We start from the raw sequence: 21,096 nt of genomic DNA on the forward strand, positions 1-21,096 counted from the left end.
ATACCAGATTATCTCAACAACAAAGTAACACTAGACACTACCTGTAAAGCCATTTACTGTGCCAATGCAGCAGCCACCAGAATGAATGGAAGGGAAATCAGAGACCAACATAACACAAAATGCAAAAACAAGGAACCACCAGCCTGGCAAAGAAGGCTATGGCAGAAGATAGAAGATAGGCCAACTGACCCAGTACCAATGGGGTAACAGAAGTAAGAAGCTGACCAGAAAAGTGAAGGCCACTTTTCTGATCAGCCAAAGAAAGGCAACAACCATAGCAAACACAAGACCTATAATCAGAAGGGCAAAGAATATCTTTACACCCTCAAGCAGAAACTCCTGGCACTCAGCAAGAGACCTTGCCATTACAGGGAGAATGCCCAGAGGAAAAGAGACAACAGAATATTTGATGAAAACCGGAGAACCTTCTACAGGGAAATCAAACAATCAGAGAAGGAAGGCAATGGCCCCACCAACCCAAGGCATTTGAGGAGTTCTAGGGAAACCTGTGGAGCAGCAAAGTTAGCCATAATAGTCATGCCCTCTGGATAGATCCAGAAGGGAAGAAAACTCAGAAAGTCCCACAACTGGCAAACCCCATAAATATATAATATCCACAACTATCAGTAGAAGTTCAGATGCACATACAGGCACACAGCAGAATAATAGATAACCCAGATATAATGCTCCGTGATACAATCCCAGAGTCTCTGACTCAAGGAATCATCTACCTGAAGGCTGAACTAAGGACAAAGACACCACAAACCCAGCAAAGACCAATCATGTGTCTCCCAACAATGTACAAGATTCTGAACAGTTGCATAACTGAAAAGATATCAGACCACTTGGAGAGCATCAGAAACAGCATGGCCGAGCAGCAGAAGGGATGTAAGCAGATGGAGGACCACCATCAAGGTTGAAAACATCATGACCAGACTGATACTCATCAGAAGGTGATTCTTCCAGGGAGATGCCCTGAGCCCACTATGGTTCTGTCTAGCACTCAACCCACTGTCCACCATGGTCAATAACAGTAAGTATAGATATATCCTAAAAGAAGGCAGAAGGAACCTGTACAGCCTCTCTCACCTGATGTACATCGATGACATCAAACAGTTGAATGAAACTACCAGCTGAAGACCAGTAAAAAGATTGAAGCCACGACAGAGGGAAAGACACAAATATCTGGGGATGATGCAGACCCATTAGTTAGAACACAAAGAGATTGAGGCCTGTCTAAGAGAGAAATGCCATCAGAGACTGAGAAGCCTGCTAAAAACAAAGCTGAATAGCAGGAATATGTCACAGACAAACACTTATGCACTTCTTGTACTAACATACTCCTTCAGGATCACTGATTTGACCAACACCAAACTGGAGGAGAATGGCCAGGATAACGATGACCAAGAGGCACCAACACCACATGAAGTTGGCAGTCAAGAGATTAACCACAGCCCATAAAGAAGGATGGAGGGGATTGACTGACTGCATTGACTGATCGTGTTTTCCTAGAAGTAATCCTGCAGGATTATTTCCAAGAAAACATGGCACCAATCTGCCAAGTCATAAGAAAGGTAGACAAAGGGCACACAATACTCACCTTCAACAACAAGGAGACCACACTAACACAGACAGAAAGATGAGTGAACAAGACACTCCAAGGCAGATACTACAATGAACTCCATCAAGAATACATAGATCAGATGGCTTCCAACGCCTGGCTCACAAATGAACGGCTCTTCTCCAAGACCAAAGAATTCATGCTCACCATCCAAGATCACATGATTAACACCAGGAACTACAACACCAAGAACCCCAGAGTAACAGATTGCACAAGTGACGATGCCACCAAGTCCCAAAAAGAATCTAGCACATCACTGCAGGATGATCACCCAGATGGAGTACTGACAGACACAACCAAGTGCCCAAGATAATACACCAGAAGCTAGCATAAAAATATCAGCTGATCAAAAAAAGTTTATTGTATTGCGAGTATGAGCCCTGGGCCATACTCGAGACCTCTACTCACAGAATATACTGGGACCGTGCCGTCATAACAGACATGATCCCGCACAACGGACCAGACATACCCTTCATTGACAAGAAGAAAATTACTACCTACCTGATTGACACAGCACCAGCAACTTCCAGAAAACCTACAAGAAAAAGATCAAAAACTACTCAGATCTAAGACAGGAAGTCAAAGATATGTGGCATATGGGACAATGGCCATCCCAATCATGATGTTAACAACAATAGGTCTCCCAGAGAACACTTACATGGAACTCCAGAAAACCACGATCCTGAACACCTGTAAGAAAGTTCCTTGACCAACAGTAATAATAATAATAATAACAACAATAATAATAATAGTAACCAGACATAACCAACCACCCCAAGCACTTGGTACCAGTACCTGTCATAGGATGGCAAATATCCCATAAAAGGAGTAAAAATTTATAGTAATAATAAAAAGACACTGGCAAAGTGGCCAAAATGATCTCAAAACAAAGAAACCATAGGCACTGTAAGTACCCCCAGATTTTGGAAACAGGAAGATGAACGAACTGCATGTTACTATACTTAGGGTGATAGAAAATGAAAAAGATCTGGGGGTAATTGTGCAGTCAGATATGAAGTTTTCTGAGCAATGCACACAGGCTGCCAGAGCAAGTCAAGGCGTATTCTCAATGAGATACAGGAATTTTTCTAGTGGGGAAAAGGAGGCGATTATCCCTTTGTATAAGGCAATGGTCAGGACATGCCTTGAGTACTCCGTACTGGTCTGGAGGCCTCATTTTAAGAAGGATGTTAAGTTGCTTGAGCATGTACGGAGAATGGCAGCAAGATTGGTGAGGGGAACGGAGTCCTCTTACCAAGAAAGTTCTGCAAATTGCAGCAGCTGGAGACTAGTCACTTGTAAGATGATTTGATTGAGGTGTATAAGGCCTTGAATGGGTTGGGCACGCTGAATTCTGATGGGATTCTTCTGCTTGCTCAGCTTATGAATTGAGGGGACATAAATTCAAATCGAGGAAACAGTTGTAGAACAGATGTGCAGAAATTTGTCTTTAGCCAGCTGGTGGTTAACTGCTGGAACACACTTCCATCTGTCGTTGTGGAAGTTGATAGGTTAAATAAATTCAAAGAGGAACTGGACAAATTTTTAGAGGGAATGGATGTGTGAAATTGGGTTTTTTTTTTGGCTGATGCTACATAAGCTCATACGCTTGCTTTCTTGCATCACATGCCTCCATTACAACTACTACTACTACTATGTACTACGTATGAAAAATGATATCAGACATCCGGTGGATAGTGGAGGCCTAGGCACCTCCGTAGCCAGGTGGTCAGAAGCAACAGTGCATAGCACACACTTCTTGATCAGACAGGGGTTCGAGCCCGTGACCACCAAATACGGAGGATGCGGAAAGGTCAGGAAATGACCACTGCATATCCCCAGAGCAATATGGCCTTAGTTGCTAATGCTCCTAAAAAAAACCAAATAGTTGTAGCCAAAAGGGATTTTCTTATGATCCCCAAACAAGATTGGCAGAGGATCGGCATAGTGGAAAAAAAGGAAGTTGAAATATCTCATCACTGAACCAGACTGTGATGATCTGCATATGATAATAAATCATGTAAATACAGCAGTGTCAAAAATCTAGAAGCCAATAATCCAAACGAGCCAGCATTTATTTATTTTGTATGCTGGTGCCATGAAATAATTACAGTAAGTGCAAGTCATTGTGATCACATTTGTGAATTTAATTTTTATTCTATTTATTAAACGGCAATTCTAATAAGCAAAAATCGAACAAATATTATCCAGAGGTTATAAAAATGAAGATATAAAGCACAGATTTACACTTTTATTATCTTATCAATGAACAAAATTAAAGGATATGTGGAAATTGACAAACAAACTGAATGCTGTCCAACTCAACTACTCTTGCCGAAAAGAGTGAGATCTGGCAGCAAAGAAACGAAGTTCGAAAATGGTGAATCAAAAAACAAGCAATTATTTTCGTTAAATAACACATGTGTTATTGTGGCTGAAATTTCATTTTTTTTTGTTACCTATGAATAAAAATACGTAAATACAATTTAATGTTTTCATTTCTAATCTTACTAAACCCTTTTTTTTTTTTTTTTTTTTTTTTTTAGTCTCCGGAACAGTATTTTTGAAAATCCACACAAATCGGAAGGCAGAACTACACAAGGTCCCAATTAGTTCAAATTATCGTTGCGTTGCTCTCCTGTATTGTGATTTTCACAGGCCTCAGATAATGGGTTCTAAACACATGAATATAAGATCTTGTTCTGAATGCTGAGATGATATTTCACATCATGATTCCACAGGATAGGACTTACACTAAAATGTTTAAGACTGATTGTTTGCATTGTTCAAGAAGAATTTATAACACTTTCTGCTGATGGTGGCGCATATACAGATGTTCTCAATGCCCAGTGGGAATTGGGCATTGAGAACATCTTGCCAAAAGACATAATCCAAAGGGCTGATACTTTGTCAATACTGTTAAGTAGCTCAACTAATGCTTTTGCAAACATTAGTTCCCAAAGCCTCTGGACAGAAGGAATATGAAAATTACAGAGTAGCACACATTAAGTAACATTGGCAGCCAATATTACTTAATTTACATAAGTAACACTGACTGCTTAATTTTACTTGCTAACCAACAGAAACATTATTCTAGATTTAAAATGGCCCATAAGCTGAGAAAAGCCAGATGGTAGTACCATAAAGAAAGTGGAGGTGCACATAAAGAAAGAAGGAAATATTTTGAGATGATCTAGGAATGTGAAATTTTGGCCATGTTTAGTAACCCTAAGAAATTTCAAAGGAATACCACTAGGGGAGCATTAATGACAAATGCAATATCTGAAAATCCCATCAGGAAGCCACACTAAAGTTCAGTTTATTTAGTCTTATAATCCACTATGTTTAGTTTTAATTGGATTTACTGGATACCTGTTTTCTATGCAGATAAAGGAGCCACTGGGTGGCAGCAACCACAGTGTATTGATGTGGAAATTACTAAAATGCTAATGCCAAAAGGAGGTTAGGCAGATTACAAGAAATCTTTGGCAAAGGATGCAAAGAAAAACAGCAAAGAGTTCTTTACTTACGTAAACTCTAGAAGAAAGGGGATGAATCAGATTGGTCCACTTGATATTGATGGCTCAACTGTTGATGATCCTGCTCAGGTAGCTAACAAACTGAATGAATATTCTGCATTGACATTCGCACATGAGCAGTTATTCAGGGAGGAGAATGCCAGAGGTGTATTCAATTCCGGCAGTAAGTTAGATATTCTTGTAATAACTGAGAATAAAGTGGAGGAGAAATTATTGAAGATAACCACAAGAAAGGCACCTGGGGTGGATGGAATCTATCCACTTATATTAAAGGAGGTGGCAAAGGAAGTAAGCAAACCCTTGTAGTTAATTGTACAGGCAGATATGAAGTTTTCTGAGCAATGCAGACAGTCTGCAAGAGTAGCTCATGGTGTCTTGTTAATGATATAGAGGAATTTTTCTAGCAGGGATAAGGAGGTGATTATCCCCTTGTATAAGGCAATGGTCAGGCCACACCTTGAGTGCTGTATACAGGTCTGAAGGAAGTAAGCAAACCCTTAGCCATAATTAGGAGAGCTTCCCTGGACTCAGGGGAGGTATCCATGGACTGGAGTTGTGAAAATGTGACCCCAATCCACAAAGGAGGATCAAAGGGAGACACAGGTAATTACAGACCTGTTAAGTTTAACTTCTGTTCCAGGGAAATTAATGGAAGCACTTGTTAAAGAAGCATTGCAGGATCATCTAGACAAGACTTCGGTTATAGCTCAGACACAGCATGAGTTTGTTAAGGGGAAGTCTTGTCTGACCAATTTGATTGGATACTATGATGTAGACACAAAAGAACTGGATGCAAAGAATAACTTTGATATAATATATTTGGATCTTAGAAAAGCCTTTGATACTGTTGCACACGGAAGACTGTTGCACAAATTGGAGGAGCGTGGCATTGGAGGCAAATTGCTGCTATGGATAAAGGGATGGTTGAGTGGGAGCAGACAGAGAGTGGTAATCAATGGACACTGCTCTTCGGGTATTAATGTTATTAGTGGAGTCCTTCAGGGTTCAGTGTTGGGTCCATTGTTGTTTTCTGTATTTATAAATGATATTGATGTTGGTATATCAGGCTTAATTTGCAGACAATACAAAGGTTAGCAGGGTTGTTAATGACACTAATGACAGTACACTGCTGCTACAGGATCTAGAAAAGTTGAGCAGATGGGCTGAGAGGTGGCAAATGAAGTTTAACATTGACAAATGTAAAGTACTACATATGAGAAGTAGTAATCCCAGAGTAACGTAGCAACTCTGTGGTACCACACTGACAGTGGTAGAGAATAAAAAGGACCTGTAGTTAATTGTACAGGCAGATATGAAGTTTTCTGAGCAATGCAGACAGTCTGCAAGAGTAGCTCATGGTGTCTTGTTAATGATATACAGGAATTTTTCTAGCAGGGATAAGGAGGTGATTATCCCCTTGTATAAGGCAATGGTCAGGCCACACCTTGAGTGCTGTATACAGGTCTGAAGGCCTCATTTTAAGAAGGATGTAGAGCTGTTGGATTGTTTGTTATTTGGTTTTTAGGAGCATTAGCAACTAACGCCATATTGCTCTGGGATATGCAGTGGTCATTCCCTGACCACCACATATCCCGGATGTATTTGGTGGTGACGGGCTCGAACCCCGGTCTAATCAAGAAGCGTGTGCTATACACTGCTGCTCCTTCCCACCTGGCTATGGAGGTGTCATGAGCTGTTGGAACAAGTACAGAGAAGGGTAACAAGATTAGTGAATGGAACAAAGGGTTGCTCTTACGAAGAAAGGCTTAAAGTTTTGCAAAGTACAGTGTCTGGAGACTAAGCACCTGCGAGGTGATCTGATTGAGATGTATAAAGCCTTGAATGGTTTGAGCTTGCTCAATGCTGATGGGATTCTTCCTCTTGCTCAGAATAATTGACTGAGAGGGCATAAATTCAAATTGAGGAAAGACGGTTGTAGGATAGATGTGTGTAGTTTGCCTTTAGCCAGTGGGTGGTTAATTGGTGGAACAAATTTCCATCTGTCATAGAATTTGATAGCTTAAATAGATTCAAGGCAGAAATTGACAAACATTTGGAGGGAGTGGATGGGTGAAATAAGGATTTTTTTTTTTTTTTTTTTTTGGCTGATGCTATAAGCTTGCTTTCTTGCATCATGTGCCTTTGCTAATACTAATGCTACACCTGAAAATCCCATCAGGTAGCCAAACTAAGTTCAGTTTATTTAGTCTTATAATCCACTATTTTTAGTTTTAATTGGATTTACTGGATACCTGTTTTCTATGCAGATAAAGGAGTCACTGGGTGGCAGCAACCACAGTGGAATTACTTAAAGACGTAACTACCATCAGGCTAAAGTGAAGTATTTTGCTTTTGTAAGGTGACTACAGTGTTCTCAGACAGCTTTTAAATTATATACAGTGGACCCAACTGATAATGTTACCAACAGCAAATTCTAAATGGGAAGCATTCAAGGAATTAATCATGGAAGCAACTAGGCTTTTCATACCAACTAAGAAATACTGTTCAAGGTTTCGGCCCAAGTGGATGTCACATGAACTAACGAGACTTGTGGCAGAGAAGAAAAATGCATATAAATTATCAAGTATCATAGAAGCCTATGGTAGATATAAGGTAGTCTGTAATTGTCATAAAGGTGTTTAGGTAAGCAAAGGCAGATTATGAGAAATCTTTGGCAAAGATTGCAAAGAAAAACAGCAAAGACTTCTTTACTTATGTAAACTCTAGAGGGGGATGAGTAAGATTGGTCCACTTGATGTCAATGGCTCAACTATTGATGATCCTGCTCAGGTTTTAAATGGATTTGGACTCGTTGCTTTCTATATTTATCAATGTTATTGATGAAGGTATATATCAGGCTTAATGTGACAAATGAATATTTTGCATCTACATTCATACATAAGGAATTCTCTATGGAAGTAGAGGACAGAAGTTTATCAAACTCTAACAGGAAGCAAAATGATTTTGTAATAACTGAGAGGAAAGTGAAAGAAAAACTTTTGATAATAAACAAAAAAAGGGCACATGGCGTGGATGGGATCTATCCAATCATATTACGAGAGACAATGAAGGAAGTAAGCAAATCCTTAGCCATAATTATGAGACCATTCAGCTGGATTCAGGGGGAAGCTCCTGTGGACTGGCAAAGTGAAAATGTATCACCAATTCACAAATGGGGATCAAAAAGTGACATGAGTAATTACAGGCCTGTTAGTTTAACTTCTGTTCCAGGGAAAATAATGGAGTCCCTGGTTAAAGAAGTAATGCAGGATCATCTAGACAGGACTGCAGTTATAGTTTAGACACAGCATGGGCTTGTTAAGGGGAAATCTTGTCTGACCAATTTTATTGAATACTACAATGTGGTTGCAAAGGAATTGAATGAAAAAATAATTTTGATATCATATACTTGAATTTCAGGAAAGTTTTTGAAAAAAGACTACACAAACTGGAGCAGTGTGGCATTAAGGGCAAGCTGCTGCTTTCGATAAAGGGATTGTTGACTGTGAGAAGACAGAGAGTGGTAATTAATGGACACTGCTCTTTGTGGACCAACCTTATTAGTGGAGTCCTCCAGTGTTTGTTGTTGAACTCATTGTTGTTTTCTACATTTATCAATGATATTGATGAAGGTATATCAGGCTTGATGTCCAAGTTTGCAGATGATACAAAAGTTGGCAGGGTTGTTAATGACAGTAATGATAGTATGCTACTGCAAGAGGATCTAGAAAGTTAGGCAGATGGGCTGAGAAGTGGCAACTGAAGTTTAAAATTGATAAATGCAAAATACTGCATGTGGGTAGCAGCAACCTCAGAATAATGTACCAACTGTACCTTACTACACTCAGGGTAGTGAAAAATGAAAAATACCTAAGGGTAATTGTGCAGTCTGATATATTAAGTTCTCTGAACGGTTGAGGCAAGCTGCCAGGACAGCCCATCGGGTTTTGTCAATGATGTATAGGAATTTTTCTAGCAAGGATAAGGAGGTGATTATCCCTTTGTAAAATACAAGTCTGGAGACATCATTTAGGAAGGATGTAGAGTTGCTGAAACAAGTACAGAGAAAGGCAACAAGATTGGTGAGGGGGGAACAAAGTGGTGCTCTTACTAAGAAAGGCATCAGTTCTGCAAATTAGTGTCTGGAGAACAGGCACCTGCGAGGTGATCTGTTTGAGGTGTATAAGGCTTTGAATGGTTTGAGCAAGCTCAATGCTGATGGGATTATTCCTCTTGCTCAGATTATGCACTTGATGGGGTATAAATTTGAATTGAGCAAAGGCAGTTACGGAATATATGTGCAAAAATTTGCCTTTAGCCGTTTACAGTTAAATAAATTGAAGGAAGAACTAGTCAAGCTTTTGGAAGGAATGGATAATGAAATGGGAAGTGTGCTTTTTTTTTTTTGACTGCTGCTATATAAGCTTGTTTTTTTTTTTTTTTTTTTTTTTTGCATTATATGCTGCTACTATGCTAACACTGATAAGGATTATATCCAAACCAAAAAATCAGAGCCGAAATAATTCTGAACCAAGGGAAAAAAACCAATCTGTTTACTAGAACCTTGAGCATTTAAAACAATGCCAATCAGTACAGAAAACAGTCAGGGTATTTCTATAAAAACAGATCATACGAGACTTTTTTTGGGGGAGGGGATAGGGGTTGGGAAGGAGCTCTCATTGATGTCTTTTAGAAGAGCTAAACCAGAAAATTCAAATTAATTTCAAAAATGAAATAAAAGACCCATAAGAAAGAAGAATTCCAAGTGCTAGTAGCTCAACTAATGCATTTACTAACATTGATGTGACATCAAAGAACATGGCATGTAAATTCATTCTGGCATTCTAGGCACAACAGACCAGAATGGTCAACTGTTTCCAGCATGTGGAATTTTTGCTCAACTCATAATGAATGAAACAAAAAAAAAAAATTTCACAGAGCCGTTTGAACAGGATTTTCTCTAAAATCTTTAAAAAGGAAGACCAAACTGAAATGGAATGTTAATCAGGAACAGACTTCAGTTTGTCAACTCTTGGAATTGAAACCTAAAAGTTCACCAGATTAGAGGGGAATGATGGAATAAGTAAAAATTTTGTTATAAATCAAAATAATAAAACTTTGAACAAATATTAGTATCAAGCCCAACAGCTGAGATTTCAGGCTGACTATTAATATGCTGTTTTAATTCATCACCAGCAAAGGAAGGTAAGGCATCTACCCAAATTGAAAGAAGTGGTGACAAAGCCTGATGCAATATAAGGGAATTTTAAAAATAGGAATATGTTTAGACCAGTCTTCTTAGTCTGACAGAAAAGTATTATTCAAGAAAAACGAGAAAATACTTTTACCAAATTTAGTTTTATCCTTAATAAAATTCTTAATGGTAATCCTCTTATATGCAAAAAGATTTTTTCAAACAAAGGGATAAGAATTAAACAGACTCTAAAGATGAATGACTATACATTTTAAGCAAATCTGTTTAACTTCAAAAAGCAAAGGTAAACCTTACAGCTAGTAAAGTTTTAGGAATTCAGAAATCCAGTAAACTCTACACATTGTCTAATAGCAACAAAGGAAAGCCATATAGACAACCAAAGAGCTGCATCATCCAATGCTGTTTGTTTGTATTTGGTTTTTAGGAGCATTAGCAACTAAGGCCATATTGCTCCAGGATATGAGGTGGTCATTCCCTGACCTTTCCGCATCCTCCGTATTTGGTGGTGAATGGCTCGAACCCCGGTCTAATCAAGAAGCGTGTGCTGCGCACTGCAGCTCCTTCCCACCTGGCTACGGAGGCGCCGCATCATCCAATGGAAGATTCGCTCAAGTGAACTGAAGAAAACATGCCCATCGAAAAAACCTGAAATTCCAGTTGAACATATTGATAAGTAAAAATACTCCTTATCCACAGGGAACTACTGGACTGGTCAGATGAAATAATATTGGAATGGAATGGAATGATAACACAAAAGGAGTAGTATAGTTAGAATTAAATTGATATTCAGAAGAGTTGACTATATCAGAAACACCACGATTAGAGAAAACTATCTAGGTAAGCTTAAAATAAGCAGGTTTGCCAAAACCCCAAGTACATTAAAAAAGGAGGAAACATTTTGAGCACAATTCCTCAAAAAATTAAAATCCCCTAGGATCAATACATTTTGGGTACTACTGCAAAAACAGTAGAGCCTCAAAAATTCAGAATTTTCAAAAATCTGTAATTTTTTAAATATTTTTCTGACTATGGGGATGAGGGAAAACAGGCTGGCCAGATTTATATAAAAAAAAAAAAAAAAAAAAAAAAAAAAAACTGGTGAAAATTTAGTATGGGAAGCACTTTGGCTTAATATTGGTGGGTGTTAATCTGTGGAGATAATAAGGATCACAGCTACTGTAATAAAAAATGGAAAAGGATGGTTGTGGGATAGATATGCACAAAGTTGCTTTTAACTAAACAGTAAATAACTGCAAGAATGAACTTACACCTGGTATGCTAATTACAACTTTCACAGAGGTATCAACCAAAATTTGTTATAGTAATTGGTAATAGTCTCCACCGTTGTTCTACATCATTTTAGTAATAATCTACACCCATTGTTCTACTTCATAAATCTGGCATCTTCAAGGACATAGCACATTCATGATTTTTGAAAATTCCTGTTTTTTTTTGGGAAGTTATACTTATAGCCTAAAGTCAGTGGTTCCTAAACTACTGAGATTTAAGGATCCCTTCAAAAATCAAAACAAGTTCATGGACTCCTTCAAAAAAAGTTTGCAGACCCCCCCCCCCACACAGACTGTGTGTGTGTGTGTATATATATATTTCTCTCTCTCTCTACATACTTCTGTAATCTCTCTTTCATTCACTCTCAACTATTCTTACTTATACTACCTTTATTTATTTACCTACTTTATATATATATATATGCATGTGTGTGTGTGTATATGTATGTATGAACACTGAGTTTTTTGAAAAGAAAATTCAAAAGTTTTGTGTGAAACAACTCTAACTTTATTCAAATTTTCATACAAATATATAATAATAACTTTATCATCAATTTGCTATATATAGAATGAATAATTTAAAATATGTATAAAATTATATATACTAACCATATCAAAAATAATTAATGTTCTATAATGAAATTCATTAATTCTATCAGTATATTTTTTAAAGAAAATAAACACATTGCTTGATACCTTCTGAACATTTCGCAGATCCTCTAGAACTGGTCTACTGATCCCTAGGGGTCCATGGACCCCAGTTTGGGGAATGCTGGCCTAAGTAATCTGGGGCAATTCATTATTTTTTATTAACTATACATTTGTAAAAGAACATGAGAAGTTTACCTTAATATGATATGTAGAACACTTCCGTATGATACTCTCCAGAAATTGAAATGAAAACAATTAAAAAAATCGAAAACCTTACATTACAGTAAGAAATAATTAAAAATCAATTTAATGCAATTAAAAATTAAGTAAAAAATTAATTTAACGAAACAATTGCAAAACGATTTTCCTTCCTTGTAAAAGAATAAGAGAAGTTTACGTTAATATGATACATAGAACACTTCTGTATTATACTCTCCAGAAATTAAAATGAAAACAATTTTTAAAAAAATCCAAAATCTTACATTACAGTAAGAAATAATTAAAAATCAATTTGATACAATTAAAAATTAAAAATTTTAATTGCGTTAAAATTGATTTTTAATTATTTCTTACTGTAATGTAAAATTTTCGATTTTTTAAATTTTCCGTTTTAATTTCTAGAGAGTATCATATGGAAGTGTTCTATGTATCATATTGAGGTAAACTTCTCTTATTCTTTTACAAATACTAATATTAATGTAGAACGTATTGAGCATTATAGCTCTGGTTCATACCATTAGATATTACAATAGCTGTGATCCATATAATCTCCACAGAATGACACTCACCAATATTAATCCAAATTTAGCGCCTTCTGTGCTTTTATACATATAAGTCTGGTCAGCCTGTTTTCCCTCAACTACACTCAGAAAAATATTCAAAAAAGTTCCAGATTTTTGAAAAATTACAAATTTTTGGAGTTCTACTGTAATGGTATCCAAAATGTAATGATTCTGGGATATTTTTAATATTTCGAGTAATCGGGCTCAAAATGTTTCCACTTTTCTTAATGAACTCAGTTTTAGGGTTTCAGTAAACTCCTACTCAGCTTGAATTGGGCTAATTCAACCTAAGTTTATTTCTATGCAGATTATGCCATGTGGACTGGGAAGATAATACCATGTAGGGTGGTTAGAAATACTTTTTGCAGCGTAGGTTACTAAGAGCATTTGTCTCCAAAGGTAAAGGAGAAGTTCATATGTCTCTGCATATAAGCTCTGCACAGGTGATGTTCTATACATTTCTAAGTCAATACGTAAAGCACTATTATGTATGGAGTATAGCCACTGCAAAACATTGGTTCTAGCAGAGCTATAGAAAGGGGCATCATAATTCAGTCTAGATCTGATCAGTGCACAGTATAGGTGTAATAGTGTGTGACAGTCAGCTCCCCATGTCACTGCAGATATCACTCTGAGCACGTTGAGTTTTTTTTTTAAACTGTGCCGAGATATTTAACATGCTCCAGAAAGTTAAGTTTAATATCGAGAATTAAACTGAGAAAGTGAACATTATTTATAAGAGAGATTGGTTGATTTTCTAATCTGTTCTCAGGTTCAGAATGGATGTTGCATTTTCTGCAGAAGTGGACTGCAGTTGTTTTCCCTTTTGATATCATATAACCATTTTCCTTGATCCATATTTCTATTTTGTTTATTGCCCCTTGCAGCTGTCATTTGATCATGTGCATATTCTGTGAGTGGCACAATGTAAAAATGTCATCTGATTAATGATACGTTTCAACTGCGTGTAGTATATTTTTAGTTATGGAGTCTATTCAGGGGCTCACATCTGGTGAGTATGGGCTTGGCACACCCAGGGTCCTGAGCTGGATATCATCGTTCTTCTCTTTCTTGGTGATTCCCTTCTACTTTTGACTCTCTCTCTCAGGGTAACTCGGAATTTTTTTTTTTTTGCCTGGTGCAGCATAAGCCTCAGGCTTCCTTGCACCTTATGGCTAATAATAATAATAAAAAAAATAATAATATTCCGATCACAAATTTTCACAGAGGACTGATCCCTGAGGGACTCTCTCTCTTCTTGGCTATATGTTTTGGCTAAAGTATTTTAATATCTGACCTGAAAGGTTCTATGACAGAAATTTTTAAAGTAATTTTGGAAGACAGCCTCTCAAGACCACAGCCATAAAGACCTTGTGGTATGCCAAACACCATATCGTGTTGAAGGCCCTTTCAATGTTGAGGCAGATCATAACTAGCTTTTCATTCTGAAGGACGGCATTTAGATGTTTGGCTCTGCTTTTATCAAAAGCTCCAAGGATGATCTGGCTTTAGGAAAGGTATACCAACGTACACTTAACAATTGCTGTGTGTAAAAGAACCATGATATTCTGCTGTTAACTATTTTCTCGAATGTTTTTACTATACAACTAATAAGAGCAATCTGGTGTGGTGGGTTGGAATGTTCTTTCCCTGGTTTGGGAAAAGCAAGAATTACTGAGTATTACTATGCCATTGGATAATAATTTTCCATGAAAATTCTGTTGTACAGTGCCAGTAAGGCATGTAGAGATTTTCAACTAAGCTGCTAGATCATTTGATAATGTATGCCAGCTAGGCCCGCTGTACTTTTTTCCTTCTTGGGTAGTGGCTTGCTGCAAACTCCTAGCATATAACTAACTTTTACCTCCTGGTAAAAGTTAGTTATATGGGTATTATTTAGTAGAATTAAAGTTCACTTTGCATTTTTCTGTTACAGCTTTGTGTTTCTGGAAGGATTGCATAAAAACGGATGTTGCTGATAGATTTTCAAAATTTCCCCAAGAGCATTTTCAAATTAAATCAGGTGTAGTAAAATCCTATCCAATTCCTATAGAAAAATATTTGCCATTTATTTGGTTTATTTTGTTCCAAATTATGTGACTGACTGTATTTCGATTGATTATGGAGGCAAAACACATCTACGATTCTTTTCTGCTTTTATGTTGAATATGACAGGGAATATATTGTGCAAAAAAGATGGAACAGGAACAGGGTGTATCTGCCAGAGGCAAAAGTTGATGACGTTGCAGAGCAGATAACTTTTTTTTTTAAGGGCACAAAACGTGATATTGTTGTACACATTGGCACCAATGATATTAAGAGTAGAACAGTGTAATTACTTAAAAAAGTACAGGTCAATGTTGAAAAAAAGCTGGGAGTTAAGGCTGAATTTGAAAGTGTCTGCAATTGTGCCCAAACACAATAGGAGGGAGTTTATGATGAGAGCCTTGTCAATCAATTCATCCCTGGAGAGATTGTGCAAGGCTCATGCAGTACAATTTTTCTCAGCCAGGTCTGTGCTTGCTAACAGGAGAGACTACTTTCACAAGGATGGGATCTGAAGTTTAATCTTGAAAAAATGCAAAGTACTGCATATGGGTAGAAGTAACCCGAGAGAGAAGTACCAACTGTGTAGTACTACACTTAAGGTGGTAGAAAATGAAAAAAACCTGGGAGTAATTGTGCAGTCAAATATGAAGTTTTCTGAGCAATGCAGACAGGCTGCCAGGGTAGGTCATGGGGTTTTTGTCAATGATATATAAGAATTTTGCTAGCAGGGAAAAGGAGGTGATTGTCCCTCTGTATAAGGCAATGGTTAGGCCATGCCTTGAGTATTGTGTACAGGACTGGAGGCCTCATTTTAGGAAGGATGTTGATTTGCTTGAGCGTGTACAGAGAAGGGCAACAAGCTTGGTGAGGGGAATGAAGGGATCCTCTTACCAAGAGAGGCTTAAGTTCTACGAATTGCAGTAGCTGGAGACTAGGCACCTGCGCGGTGATCTGATTGAGGTGTATAAGGCCTTGAATGGGTTGAGCACGCTGAATTCTGATGGGATCCTTCCATTTGTTTAGATTACGAACCTAAGGGGGCATAAATTCAAATTAAAAAAAGACAGATGTAGAATAGATGTGCGGAAATTTGCCTTTAGCCAGCAGGTGGCTAATTGCTGGAACAAACTTCCATCTGTCATTGTGGAAGTTGATAGGTTAAATAAATTTAAGGAGGAACTGGACAGGCATTTGGAGGGAATGGTGTGATTTTTTTTTTGGCTGATGCTGCATAAGCTCATACACTTGCTTTCTTGCATCACATGCCACTACTACTACTACACTTAAATAGAAAGGGTGCAAGAATAATTGCTGATGCTATTGAGGCAGTGTTAGGTGGGTTGGAAAACTGCTAGTTTGGGGGGGGGGGATTCACAGACTAATAGATTAACAGTAGCCACTGGCAGAGGCAAAAGTGATTCTTGCACTGCTTCTATTGGAATGAGCAGCAGCCTGGAAAACAAGATGCAGGGGATTTCAGAGACTGCTGGGAGTCATTGCAGTACAAGTAAACACTCGGGTTGTGTTAGGGTAGCTAAGAATAGGAACAGGTGCATGTATACTTGCATATATGCCATTGCTAGGAGTTTAGTAAATAAATTTGATGAATTTGAAGTGTTGGTCAAAACATCAAAGGCAGATATTATTGAGATATCAGAGACGTGGTGTCATAGAGATATAAAGAATGGAGAATTGGAATCCGGGGAGAACAATGCGCACAGAAATGATAGACAGGATAGAAAGGGAGGAGGGGGTTATGCTATTAGTTAAGAAACACAAAATCTAAGGAAGTACAGCCAGTTGACATGGGTGGACAATGCAGTGTAGAGTCAGTTAGGTCTGACATAAGCACTGGAAAAGCAAAATTGAGAGTAGGAGTGTATTATAGACTCTGATGAATATAATGAGCCTATGAACAGAGAAATAAAGTGGGCCAGTACATTAGATGGTCTTATAATGAGGTATTTTAATTTCCCCTATACTGACTGGAACTTGTGGGTTGGTCACTCACACACTAGCAAGGTTTTTGCGGATTTATTGAATGACTGTTTTCTACAGCAACATGTTCGGGAGGTAACCGGAGGGAGTAATACTACTGATCTCATTATCAGTAGTGATTCTTCATGCATTAAGAATCTGCATATAAAGGAACCACTAGGTGACAATGATCTCAGTGTGCTGATGTGGATTTTACTCAAAGATGTAACTACTATCTGGAGTAAAAGGAAGGGTTTTTGCTTTCATAAAGAGGACTACGGTGGTCTGAGACAGTTTTTAAATTCTATACAGTGGGAGCAACTGATGATGTTACCAATAGCATTAGAATTTAGAATTAAATAGGAAGCATTCGGAGAATTAATCTGGAAGCTACTAGGCTTTTCATAACAACTAAGAAGTATTTTTTTTTTTTTTTTTTTGGTAGTTGTTGGTGCATCGGCTTCTGTGGCCATAATGCACCTCCCAAGGTTTTTGCAGTACTTTGATCCAAGCCCTAGGCGGGAATCGAACCCGCGACCTTTGGGTTGCAAGGCAGGCACTTTACCCAACTGGCTAGCCCGGCCGGCACTAAAAAGTATTGTTCTAGGTTTAGGCCTAAAGGGATATCAGACGAACTAATGAGACATGTGACAGAGAAGAAAAATTAATGGGACACACATAAATTAACAGGTGACACAGAAACCTATGGCAGATATAAGCTGGTCTGTAATGAACTCACAAATGAGGTTAGGCAGGCAAAGGCAGATTACGAGAAATCTTTGGAAAAGGATGCCAAGAAAAACAGCAAAGAGTTCTTTACTTATGTAAACTACAGAAGGGGATGAATCAGATTGGTCCACTTGATATTGGTAGTTCAACTGTTGATGATCCTGCTCAGGTAGCTAAGAAACTGAATGAGTATTTTACACCAATATTTACACAAGGAATTATTCAGGGAGGGGAATTCCAGAGGTGTATTAAACTATGGTAGTGAGCTAAATAATTTTGTAATAACTGATAGCAAAGTGGAGCAGAAATCGTTGAAAATAAACATAAGGAAGGCACCTGGGGTGGATGGGATCTATCCAATTATATTAAAGGAGGCAGCAAAGGAAGTAAGCACAACCCTTAGCCATAATTATGAAAGATTCCTTGGACTCAGGGAAGGTACCCATTGACTGGAGATGTGCAAATGTGACCCAAATTCACAAAGGAGGATCAAAGGGTGACAAAAGTAATTACAGACTTGTTAGTTTAACTTCTGTTCACAGGAAAGTAATGGAGGCACTGGTTAGAGAAGCACTGCAGGATCATCTAGACAAGCCTCCAGTAATAATTCAGACACAGCATGGGTTAGTTAAGGGGAAGTCTTGTCTGACCGATTTTATTGGATACTATGATGTGTTCACAAAGGAACTGAATGCAAAGAATAATTTTGATATCATCTATTTGTATCTTAAGGTGTCTGATACTGTTGCACAAGGAAGACTGCTGTTCAAATTGGAGCACTGTGGCATTGGAGGCAAATTGCTGTTATGGATTTAGGGATGGTTGAGTGGGACAAGACAGAGTGGTAATCAATGGACACTACTCTTTGTGGACCAATGTTATTAATGGAGTCTCCCAGGTTTCAGTGTTGAGTCCATCGTTGTTTTGTGTATTCATTAATGATATTGATGAAGGTATATCAGGATTAATGTCTAAGTTTGAAGATGATACAAAGGTTGGCAGGGTTGTTAACGACAGTAAAGGCAATATGCTATTCAAACTGGATCTAGATAAGTTGGAAAAATGGGCTGAGAAGTGGCAACTGAAGTTTAACATTGCCAAATGCAAAGTACTGCATATGGGTAACAATAACCTAAGACAAACGTATCAGTGTGGTACTACACTCAGAGAAGTGGAAAGTGAAAAAGACCTGGGGGTAATTGTGCAGTCAAATATGAAGTTCGTTGAGCAGTGCAGACTGCCAGGGCAGGTCATGGAGTCTTGTCAATGATATATAGAAATTTTGCTGGCAGCAACAGGGAGGTGATTATCCTGTTGTACAAGCAATGGTCATGCCACACCTGGAGTACTGTGCATAGGTCTGGAGGCCTCATTTTAGGATGGATGTAGAGTTGCTAGAATGAGTACAAAAAAGTGCAACATGATTGGTGAAGGGAACAAAGAAGTGCTTAGTTTTGCAAACTGCAGTGCCTGGAGAGTAGGCACCTGTGAGGTGATCTGATTGAGGTGTATAAGGCCTTGAATGGGTTGAGAAAGCTGAATGCTGATGGGCTTCTTCCTCTTGCTCAGATTAAGAACCTGGGGGGGGGGGGCATAGATTCAAATTGAGGAAAGACAGTTGTAGAATATATGTGCGTAAGTTTGCCTTTAGCCTGCGGGTGGTTGATTGGTGGAATAGACACATTTTTTGTTGTGGAGGTTGATGGCCTAAAAAAGTTTATGGCTGAACTGGACAGGCATTTGGAATGAATGGAGGGGTGAAATGGGAGTTTTTTTTTTTTTTTTTGTTTTTGGCTGATGCTGCATCTAATGCTAATGTGCCATTTTTCTGATAGTATTACAACACATGAAGCCTATGCCCAGGGTCCTACTACAGGTATTGGTTTCGCAAGCCTGGGCTGCCCGAGCACCACTGTATTCCCCCTTCTTCCAATTACTTTTTACTCTTCTTACATCCTTTAATTTTTTTATTTCTCGTGCGCGATTAGGTTAACCGAAAGCAATATCTGAGATTTTTCCCCTGCTACCGCTCCTTTTTTCATCTCCAACAAAGTTTAGAACCTTTTTTCTCTACTTTGTCAGTTTGATATTTCTCCCCTATACTGGATTGTTTATGCTTCCTTTGTTTAACTGCCGACCTCCCTACTACACTGGTAAATGACCTATTTACACCTTCTCACACTTGGGGTTACTTCAACATGTTATAAATATGCTAAGAACTAATTTGCTAACTTTTTTGGTTCACCGATACAGCGTGAGGGGAGCAAACGTCACCGATGACGTTTGCTCCCCTCAGCCCATTTCCCCAGCTGCTGCTAGGCATGGCCATAAGTTGTCTGCCTTTGTCAATATCATCGTCTGCATTTTACATTACTTTTGTTTTTAAATTCCTCTTGGGTTTCTTGCTATTTTATTTTATTCCTTTTTATTTAATCTTATCTTAATTTTTACTTTTATTTTTATTATTTTTTACTTTAGATTTGATCTGGTTTTCATTCCTTTCCTTATTGGTCTCTGTCGGGTTGGCTATGAAATATAAGTCAGCCTACTGTTTACGTCTTGCTACGTATATTTCATATCAGAAACAGAGGCCTTGCTTCTTGCTGCAATTTCACTGGTTTTGGCTGCTGACCCTTGATGACGAAGTTAAAATCATTGGCTCTATAGCATTAAGTACTATGTGTATTTTTATTTATCTTTTTTTTTTTTTTTTGTAAAATAATACGGAAAGTTAACCTCAATGTAGTATGTAGAACACTTCCGTATGATCCAGAGAAATTAAAACAAAAAAATCGAAAAACTTAAGAGTAATAAATAATTAAAAATCAAATTTAACACAATTAAAAATCAATTTAACACAATTAAAAATAAGAAAATTAATTAAAAGAATTTTAACAAAAAAATTGCAAAACGATTTTTCTTCCTCCCTTTCGTTAATCCAGAGAAATTAAAACAAAAAAATCGAAAAACTTAAGAGTAATAAATAATTAAAAATCAATTTAACCCAATAAAACTCAATTTAACACAATTAAATATCAAATTTAACACAATTAAAAATCAATTTAACACAATTAAAAATAAGAAAATTAATTAAAAGAATTTTAACAAAAAAATTGCAAAACGATTTTTCTTCCTCCCTTTCGTTAAAATTCTTCGTTACATTTTTACATTTTTTTCGTTAAAATTCTTTAATTAATTTTCTTATTTTTAATTGCTTTAAATTGATATTTAATTGTGTTACATT

General features: G+C 37.6%; 1 protein-coding gene across 1 annotated transcript in view; it reads right to left on the minus strand.

Annotated features, from left to right (window-relative positions):
• LOC150081016 (uncharacterized) overlaps positions 1–21,096 on the minus strand; it is a 179,549-nt gene that overhangs the window by 39,857 nt on the left and 118,596 nt on the right. The gene's annotated exons all lie outside the window — the stretch shown is intronic.

Source organism: Mastigoproctus giganteus, chromosome 9 (genome assembly GCF_048544385.1).
Source record: "Mastigoproctus giganteus isolate SK-2022 chromosome 9, ASM4854438v1, whole genome shotgun sequence".
NCBI lineage: Eukaryota > Metazoa > Arthropoda > Arachnida > Uropygi > Thelyphonidae > Mastigoproctus > Mastigoproctus giganteus.